The sequence below is a fragment of the Alligator sinensis genome, unplaced genomic scaffold (genome assembly GCF_000455745.1).
Source record: "Alligator sinensis unplaced genomic scaffold, ASM45574v1 scaffold485_2, whole genome shotgun sequence".
In the NCBI taxonomy this organism is placed as follows: Eukaryota; Metazoa; Chordata; order Crocodylia; family Alligatoridae; genus Alligator; species Alligator sinensis.
Genome location: NW_005842069.1, coordinates 246047 through 256524, shown reverse-complemented (window position 1 = coordinate 256524; position 10478 = coordinate 246047).

Here is a 10478-nt window from a genome sequence, read left to right as displayed (position 1 = left end):
GACCATATTAGTATGTGTGCATGTGATGTACTATGTGGACATACGACAGCCACACAGAGAGACCAACCAGCAACAGCCATAGATCACAAGTCATCAGGAGTCTTTAGGAGGGAAGGAGAATACAAAACCAGATACTTGACAGTAAGAAAGCGTCCCCCCTCCCTATCCTGCCTGGGTCTTCCTTCTCCTCAAGAGGGATGTCCATCCCCATCCTGTGGGAAGGGTCCCCAAGGCCACCATGGACAAGGCCACACCACCAGCTCATCTCATCCACCCCACTGAAGGCAGGGGGAGGGGGGGTGGGCTTGGCCTCTCACCTCCAGACTGCTGACATCTGACACCTAAGAGAGTCTCAAAGTGAAGACTTCATCCTGGCCAGATGTACTTTGATGACAGCCCTAGGATTTGGTAGACATATAGAATTTCTTTATTGTTTGTATTGTATCTTTTCTATTATCACTGTGTATCAGTAAATCTGCTTATTATCAAATGAAAAGGTTGTGGTAGGTCTGAGGGTGGGAGGGTGCCCCCTCCGCCCCCCCATTCAGAGGCAGGCAGTTGAGGTGGAAGGAAGAAGTTGAGGTGGTGGAAGAAGCACCAGTCCACAAAGCACATGAAGCTCCTGCTGGGCATGAAGTGGTTGTTGGAGTCCCACTTCGAGGTGATGTCGAAGACCTTGCCCTGGTCAGGTTTGGCCCTCAGGTGACTGGCGTACTAGTTTCGGATGGCATCCTGCAGGGACTGCTCCAGGAAGGTCCTCATATGGGGCGTCACTGGGACGTGGTCAGCATGCGGGGCTGGTTGCAGGGAGACTCCCAGCACTCCTTGGTCCAGGTCCAGGTGCAGCCAGTGCACTTCCTGAGGTGGTACATGGCATTGTGGGCTCGACTCCACAGTGAGGCAAAGTCCCCACTGTCTCTTCCGAACTCATCCTCCAGCGAGCCGTTGAGGAAGATGGCCAAATCACGTCTGGTAGGCTGTCTTGCAATCCTCTTGTGGGTGGTTTCCTTGAGGGTGTTGCCGGTGATAATACTTACCGTGGGGTCTGGGCAGGTCAGGAGGTGGAAGGCATGGATCACCACCACGATGTCCATACGGAGGGCATTGGAACCTCCCTGCTGATAGGGGATATGCAGGATCTCATTGCTGCCCTCAGTGGCAGGGGGGGGGACCTTTTTTGCACGCCCCAGGCAGGTGCAGCCACTTCAGTAGCCACCAGATCTCAGCATCTGCCTTCTTGAGGGGGGTCTTGGGGACTGCTGAGCCTCTCAGGACGAATGCAACACGGGGGATGAGGAAGGTGTTCACCGCATCTATCTTCTTCTAGGGGGCCAGCAGGGGCAAGTCCTGCACAATCTTGTTGATGATCTCTTCCAGCGCCTGCTTGGCCCAGTGGTCGGTGGGCATCCCCAGGTGGCAGTAGGCCTCGCTGTCGTGTAGTTGCCTCATTGCATGGCCCTGGACCATGAGGGTGGAGTCCAGGATGTGGCTCTTCTGCCTGTCATTGATGTGCAGGGGGGCACACTTGGTGACATTGAAGTGCAGGCCCATCCACCTGGCTGCCTCAGATGTCTCATTCAACATCTGCTGCAGGTGGGTGGCATCAGGGGTGAGGAGAATGAGGTCATCAGCATAGGCCAGGATGCTCAACTTCTGGCTGTACAGGTTGAGCCCACCGGGGTGACCTGCCACGGCTTGAAGGAGCAGTTCCATGGCTAGGTTGAAGATAATGGGGTTGAGGAGGCATCCCTATCTCACGCCCGACCTGATGGGGATCTCTGCCATCTCTCCATTGGTGGCACAGACAGTCATGGTGCATCCATCATAGAGCTCTCACACCACGTCAATGACATCGTCTGGTTGGCTGAGCTTGCGAAGGGTGCCAAAAATGTGGCAGTGGGGCACGGAGCCGAAGCCATGGGATATGTACAGCCACACCACCGCGCACTGCTTCCTGGTCCTCTGGGCGTTGCTCAGGGCCATCTGGAGGGTGAAGTTGTGTTTGTAGCAGTCCTCCATTGAAATGAAGCCCTTCTGGCTTTGGCTAACAGTCCTGCCGGTCACCGCCCAGTCAGTGATGCAGGCCGCCAAGCAGCTGGCATACAGCTTGGCGACAGTGGAGCAAAGGGCAATGGGTTTCCAGTTGCCTGGGTCAGTCGGGTTTCACTTCTTGTGGATGAGGACCGTCATGGCCCTCTTCCATATGGTGGGTGTGAGCTGGAACTCTCTGTACCTGTTGAGAAGAACAGAAAGAACAAGGCAGCCCATGTCATGTTTCTTGAGGAGACTGTACCTGATATTGTCCCTGCTGGGGCGATGTCCCTGGTCCTCTTCAGGTGGGCTTCCACTTCCTGCGGTGTGAAGGCATCCTCGAACCCCTCCCCTGGGGGATGGGGGTCAGAGCTTCGACAGTCACAGGGCATGGGATGGTGGCTTCTGCTGTGAGGTTGAAGATCCTGCTGTAATAATTAAACAGAGTCTCCCGGGGGACCTGGCAGAAAGTGAAGGGTCCCTCAAGGATCTCTCTCACTGCCTTGGGATGGTTGGCCAGGTACAGCTTCTGCATCCGGGAGGCTGCTACTGGATCATAGTGCTGGCACCTGGGTCGCCTCTGTGGCTGCGGTCTGTGGTCTTGTCACGTCATTTGTTTGTTGTTGCTCCCCTGGGTTTGGCTGGGCTGGACACCCACCAAGAGCTCCTCTGTGAGCCAGGCCACTGAGGCCTCAAAGGTGGTGGTCTGGAAGAGCTTCTCCAGCCAAAGTGTTTGCCATGGGTTGGGCATCCTCTGCTGGGGGGTGGGCTGTGCACCTGGAGACCCCAGCATGCTTGGGAGATGGGAGGTTCCAGGTGGCTTGGTTCCTCCAGGCAGCTCTGGGATTCTCGGTGGTTCAAGGGCATCAGGTGGCCCTGGGGGCACAGGGGTTTCTGGGTTCTGGGACCCTGCACCTCCGACTGCAGGCAGGCAGGCAAAAGTCATGACATGGGTGCTTGTGCAACTGTGTCTGTCTTGGGGTGGGAGGGAACGACCACTGCAGGCCTGGTTGGGGCGTCACGTCCGGTCAGGGATCCCTGGGCATAGACTTGTGTGGTGGTGTTGCTGGGGCAGGTCTCTCTGCTGGGGGGGTCCTTGGAGGTCTGGTCCAGTGTGGTGACCGATCTGGTGGGTCTTCGCACTGTGACCGGGGCCTGATGGGCCAGGGCAGTGGACCTCACCAGCATGCAGGGTCTCCTCTTAGCTCTGTGGCCCTTGCATCCCTTCTGGTTCTTCTTCAGGAGCTTCAGGGCCTCATACTCAGTGCTGCAGAGGGTGCAGTAGAATGCTAGGACTCTTGATCTTAGCCAAAAGTAGCCGAGAAGCTATGCTGCTGATAGAAACCTGTGCAAAATGGAAGCATTCCATTTTGACCAGCGTTTCAAGATTTCAACATAACAGTGTTTCATTTCAACTTTTGTTTTGAGTTAAAATGGCTGTTCCACTCTTTCATTGAAACGCTTTGCCATTTTGACCCTGTTTCGATGTTTGCCCATAGGATATAATGGGGAAGGTCAAAACAGTCTATAACTTTGTCATTTCTGGTGTGATTTGGCTGAAACTTGCAAAAATGGTAGTGCATTCAGAGGGGATGATGTGTGCCAAGATTCAAGAAGATAGGTGTAGGAGGTTTAGAGAACCTGCACCCCAGAGTCTTGAGAGTAAAACTCATGTCATGTGCATGTGTTAAGCCACAGTGGAGTCAAAGCTGCAGGGATGGTATCCCCTGATGAGGCACCAAAGCCTGCCAAGTTTCAAGGAGATAGGTGCAGGGGGGTTGGGGAAACTGTACCCCAAATCTTGAAAGCAAAACTCATGTCACATGTATGTGTTAATCCACAGCAGGGTTAAAACTTCAGGCATGCTACCCCTGCTGAGGCCACAAATACTGCCAAGTTTCAAGGAAATAGGTGCAGGGGTTTGGGAAAACTGCACCTCAAGCTGCCGACAAGCAAAACTCATGACATAGGTGACACTGTATGTGTGTGTGTTAAGGCACAGCAGGGTGAAAGCTGCAGGCCTGCGGCCCTGCTGAGGCCACAACACCTGCCAGGCCACAACACCTGCCAGCTGTCAAGGAGATAGGTGCAGGGGCTTCTGGGTTCCAGGGCCCTGCACCTCTGGCCACAGGCAGAGAAAACTCATGACATGGTTGCTTGTGCAACTGTGTCTGTCTTGGGGCGGGGGGGAGAGCACTGCAGACCTGGCTGCTAGGGCCTGCTGCAGCCATAAAGCCTGCTAACTGTCAAGGAGAAAGGTGCAGAGGGGTTCTGGGGCCCTGAGCAGACCTGGCTGCTAGGGCCTGCTGCAGCCATAAAGCCTGCTAACTGTCAAGGAGAAAGGTGCAGAGGGGTTCTGGGGCCCTGAGCCCCTAGCTGCTCACAGGCAAAACTCGTGACATGGGTGCTTCTGCAATTGCTGCCTCTCATCCAGCAGCAGGACTGAAGATCCCCTATCACTTGTCACCAAGACCTGGGAATCCAGAGGAGGGCTACCCATATGATCAAAGACTTGCATGGCAAGCCATATGAGGAAAGGCTGAGGGACCTGGGACTCTTCAGCCTGAAAAAGAGAAGGCTGAGAGGGAACTTGGTAACAGCATACCGCTACATTAGAAGTGTACATCTAGGGCTTGGTGAACAGTTGTTCACCAGGACACCCTTCGGGAAAACTAGGAGTAATGGTCGCAAACTCCTGGAAGATCATTTCAGGCTCTTTTCAGGCTCAACATTAGGAAAAACTACTTCACAACTAGGGTGTCCAGATTGTGACCATTACTCCTAGTTTTCTCCAAGGGTGCCCTGGTGAACAGTTGTTCACTGAGCCCTAGATGTACGCTTTTGATGTAGTGATAAGCTGCTACCAAGTCCCCTCTTAGCCTTCTCTTTTTCAGGCTGAAGAGTCCCAGGTCCCTCAGCCTTTCCTTTTATGACTTGCCATGCAAGTCTCTTACCATATGGGTAGTCCTTCTCTGGACTCTCTCAAACTTGTCCATGTTCTTGTTAAAGTGCAGTGCCAAGAACTGGATGCGGTACTCCAGCTGTGGTCTCACCAATGCCAAGTAGAGCAGGAGAATCACTTCTTTGCAATGGTTTTACTGGAGATTCATCAATTGATGCATGCCAGCATATTGTTGGCCCTGCTGTCTATAGCATCACACTGCTGGCTCATGTTCAGACTGTGGTCAATTATTACCCCCAGGTCTGTGGTGGCAAGTGATGGGGGATCTTCAGTCCTGCTGCTGGATGAGAGGCAGCAGTTGCACAAGCACCCATGTCACGAGTTTTGCCTGTGAGCAGCTAGGGGTGCAGGGCCTAGAACCCCCCTGCACCTATCTCCTTAACATCTGGCAGGCTTTGTGGCTGCTGCAGGGCCTCGCAGCCAGGCCTCCAGTAGTTTCCACCCCTCATCAGTGCCCCAAGACAGACACAGTTGCACAAGCACCCATGTCATGAGTTTTGCCTGTCAGCATCTAGAGGTGCAGGGCCCCGGAACCCAGAACCCCTGCATCTATCTCCTTGACAGCTGGCAGGCTTTGTGGCCTCAGCAGGAGCTAGTAGGCCTGCAGCTTTCACCCTGCTGTGCCTTAACACACACACACAGTGTCACCCATGTCACGACTTTTGCTTGTCGGCAGCTTGAGGTGTAGTTTCCCGCAAACCCCTGCACCTATCTCCTTGAAACTTGGCAAGCTTTGTGGTCTCAGCAGGAGTAGCATGCCTGAAGTTTTAACCCTGCTGTGGCTTAACACGTACACATGACATGAGTTTTGCTCTCAAGATTTTGGGGTGCAGGTTGTCTGAACCCCCTGCACCTATCTCCTTGAAACTTGGCATGCTTCATGCCCTCAGAAGGATCTACCATTTCTACAAACTTCATCCAAATATGGCTAGAAACAACTAAGGTATAGGCTGTTTCAACCATCCCCATTATAGCCTACAGGCGAAATGTCGAAAAAGTGTCGAAACGGCAAAACGTTTTGACTTGCCTTGCTTTGTTTCAAGGCTGTTTTTGACCTTATCTGTTCCATTTCAATTTTGCTATTTCAACCTTGAAACAGGTTGAAACAGTGTTGAAACAAAGCTGGTGGCAAAATTTCGCACGGCCCTAGAACCTACCTCAAGAATAAGTTAGTGCAACCCAACTGAATAAGATATAAAGTAGCCCCCATTGTGTGCAGTCCCCCTCAGTACGTACTCCTTTTCAAGCCGTGCTAAACAACTATAATAAACACATTTTGACTTCCTCTTCACTCCTGCAGCTGAGCTGTGCCTTTCTTTCCTATTTCCAATTATTCCTGTTTCTCTGCCAGCCGAAATGTCTAGCAAACATCACCAAACAGGGCCCCAAACAGTTCATCTGCAATCCTTCTATCCCTCCCTCTCTAAGCTTGCCACATATCATAAGTGTGGCCCCACCTGCCATGAGGTGGAGCTGACCAGGTTGCTCTGCACCTCATCTACATATAATTTTTTTGGAGGATCCAGGACTGGTGACAAGAGCAACTGGTTCTAGTCATGAGTAGGAGTGCTAATTAGTACATGGATCCTTTGTGGGGGGGAATATGAAGTACACACACATACTGAGCAGTACTGAGCTGTAGGGTCACCATGCCTTGAAACACTGTTGACTCTGAGGCCCAGCTCAATGAGCTATATGGTAAATAATGATCCTTTTGGCTTTGGGCAACATGCAAATTACTATAGGTATGTTTATTTCAAGGTCAGTATTTTCACATTTTCCCCTGTTTTCCATGTGCTTAGGGAAAGCAGTGTCTGACAGTAAGGAAATGGGGAAAGGGCTGCAGGGGGAAAAAGCTGTAGGAGGTAAGAGGTCTCTCTGACCACTGAGAATTATTGTCCCTGCTGTAGCAATGAGAGGGCAACAAATTCAAGACAATACATTTATACATTCTCCATGCAGAGAATCTAATTATTGGGGGGGTTATCATATCCAGGAACATCTTATATTTGAGAAAATACAGTACGTGCATCTGCTTTTTTGGGTTCATTGTTTTCTGTTCAAGTGTTGTTTAAAAAGGCCATTTTTAAAATGGCCTTTGTGACCAATTTATGTTTCAAGATAGATTGCATATTTACCTTGATCATGAATGAGCAAAGCACTTTAATACTTCAAGAAAGGAATCTAGTCTATTATATCTTTTCTTTTTGTTATATGTAATTCTATAATTGTAGGTGTATTAGATATCCTACTGATGTCATTGCCACCCTCATTCAATTTGGCATTGTCTTGAAATAAGTCTATATGTCAAAGATGATTTGACAGAAATGTACCTCCTTTTATAGTGCTCAGCATTAATACCTCTTACGCTACCGAATGGCTCCTGAGAAGGTTATGCACAATGACATTGCAAGCACCCTTAAACATACTCATTCCAACTCCAATAAATATTCCACTTGCAGTTGAAGAGGATAATTAAAATCATTTCTGGTGCTTAGAGAAGTCCAAGCCCAACGATGCTGAAGGATTTATGAATTAAATTTGCCTGATGAGCTGCAACAAAGGTGACAGCATCTCCAGTTTACAGCCCTGTTTTTAATTTCGACATGTTATGCATGGCCAGAAACAACAACAGTAATTTCCTTTTTACAAGCATTATTACTTATAAATCATGTTGATGGCATAACTGTATTAATTTGAAAGGATGAACAGATAATGGAGCTGAAACTGCTCGATCTGTTTTCTAGTCTTCATTTCATAAGTAAAACAAAACAATCAACAAACTATGACTTTAATTTTAGTCCTTTTATGGATCAAAGGCCATTTAAAGGACTTACGCACTTAAAAGTTAGGTGTCCTACTGGCCCCCCAGGGTGGAACTCAAAACTCCGAAGTCAAGTATCTAGACTTTTTATATACTGCATGGAGAACATGAGGCACCTGAAAAATGGGAACCAAAATCCCACATGTTGAATGAGTAGGACTATAGAACCATCCAACTACAATCCTAAGTGCAGAGCATGTTCTATGCTGTTCTAAGACTAGAGGCAATAAGCTCCCTCCATATACTTGGGATCCAAATCCTAGAATGCCCTCCTGAGGTGGATACCTACATTTAACCCTTTAAAAAATGGCATGAGTCAGGGCAGGTTGGCACTTTATAGAATATTATTTTATTTATTTTACTACAGAGAGGTATAAACTTTTGTAGGTGTACCTTATTTTGTCAGATGCTTGGAATGGACTCGAAGAGAATATGGGTACTAAAGAGAAAGTGATAAGGTAATTCAGATGCAAAGGATAGGGCATAGGGGAGGGGGCACTACTAAGAGAGGGTAAGGTCAATTGAAGAGAAAAAAGCTAGTCCAGGTAGTAGGGTAAAAATCCAGAGTCTCTGTTGAGCTCACACTTAATTCAAATCCAGTCTGTAGTTGATTTCTTGTTCTAAATTTGGCATGTAAGGTTGTTTTTTTTTAACTTTTTGTGGTTTAAAACAGTTACTTCATGCTCGGTTAGGGAATCCATGGAGGTTAAAGAGTTCTGCCACAGGCTTCTGTATCTTTCTGGAATTGATGTGAAATCAGTGTCCATTCATTCTTGCACATAGAGATCACACCATCTGGCCAACGTAGATGGCACAGGGGCACTGTAAGTAGCTGATGACATATATGATTCTGGTAAAGGCCCCACACAGTTTGAAAGAATTGATGGAGGATGCTGTTCTTCAAATGGAGATGATGGTGCTACTGCTGTTGAAGAAGTAGGAAGCTTGGATTCCAAAACCCGTATCTGCCAGGGCTGCCTGCTGGCTAGCCCCACACTGAAGCACTCTCCTGCCCCAGCCAGCCCTAGAAATGCCAGAAAATACACCCCTCACCATTTATCAATGGATCTATCATCTGTGAATTTGTTTAGTTCCTTTATTGAACCTGTCTATGCTATCTGCCTCTATAACCTTTGGGCATAATGAGTCTTACAAGTAAACTACTGCATAAAAAATTACTTTCTCTTGTTAGTTTTACACCTGTCTCCTCCTTATTTCAGTGTGTTCCACTTAGTTCTAATATTCTGGGACTTTTGAATAATAATTCACCATTCTCTTTTTCTATAGCCTTCATGACTTTATAGACCTCTATCACACCCCCTCCGGATTCTCCTATACAGACTAAAGAATCCTGGCATTTTTCTCTCTCCTATCATGGGAGCTGGTCTATACCCCTAATAATCTTGGTTGCCCTTCTCTGTGTCTCTGGCTCTTGCATTTTTGGCTCTTCAGCTTCAACAGAAAAAAAGAGGGTACGTCCACCCAGACCAGTTTTATAACCTGGTAGTTAAGGAATTTTTATGGGAAGAAAGACAATTTCCCATTCTCTGAATGAGCCTCCATCTATTAAGCATCATACAACAGGTAGGCATCACTATTTTATAATGAGATCCATATGATTTCTTTGTGTGGTAGGAATGCGTAGAACATACTTACTGGATTCGTTCTGTTGGGGGATGCATATGCCACTCCACCCACTTTCAAGATCCAAGTGGCATTTAGGTGGAAGAATGGTGCCTAGCTACACAGACTAAGGCAGTTCTGGCCATACACAGAAGGCAGAATTACAGGTGCCTAGGGAGTTTTCAGGTCAGTAAGGGAGATTCCTGACAGGGCTAAGTGGTTGCTGAGCAGGGATTTTTTGGATTACAAGTTTGAATTTGGGCAGTGATAGTCCTCACAAATCTTTGGTTGGATCTGGCTGTAACTCATCAAGGAATAAATAGCTGTCCTTTAGATGTAGGTATAGAGAGAAGAGTAAAGGTTTAAATTTTGATTCAGAAAATTGCTTAAATGTGCACATTTCTGAACTGAAAAGTAAATCGCCCATCTAACCACACTTATTGCTTAAATCACGCATCTAAACACCCTTGAAGTTAAATTAGAAGCAGAGAAGAAAGGAGCACAGTTTATAAATTGTCATTGTCCTGATACAGCTGCAATTGCTGTTTTTAATAGTTCAGTCCTCGATTTAATTTAATATTATTTTTTATATTTTAATATATATTATTTTTCAGCTAGAGCTGCACTCCAATCCAACCTAGAAATCATCCTGTGATTGAAATGTAATTTTTGTTTTTCAGCTAAATGACATAAGTAGAAATTTCCATCATAAATACTGGGTGAAATGAGCTCACAAGACAGATGGCAATTATGTTATAATGCAGTGGATGGATTTTTCTTTAGGTTAAGCTTAACAGTGACTTTGCATAAATCTAGAAAAATAAACTACATAAAACCACTGTATATAAAGTTATGTATAAGGAAGGGCTCCAATGATAAGTTATAATATGGATGTTGCCTTGCTGTTGAGTACTAGTTATATTGGGGAGAACAGCTTTCAGGTTATCTTCCAGTTAAAAAGAAATTATTGCTGTGTACTCTGACATATTCTTAAAATGAGTTATTTTATTTACACAATTGTATCATTTCTGGACCAGA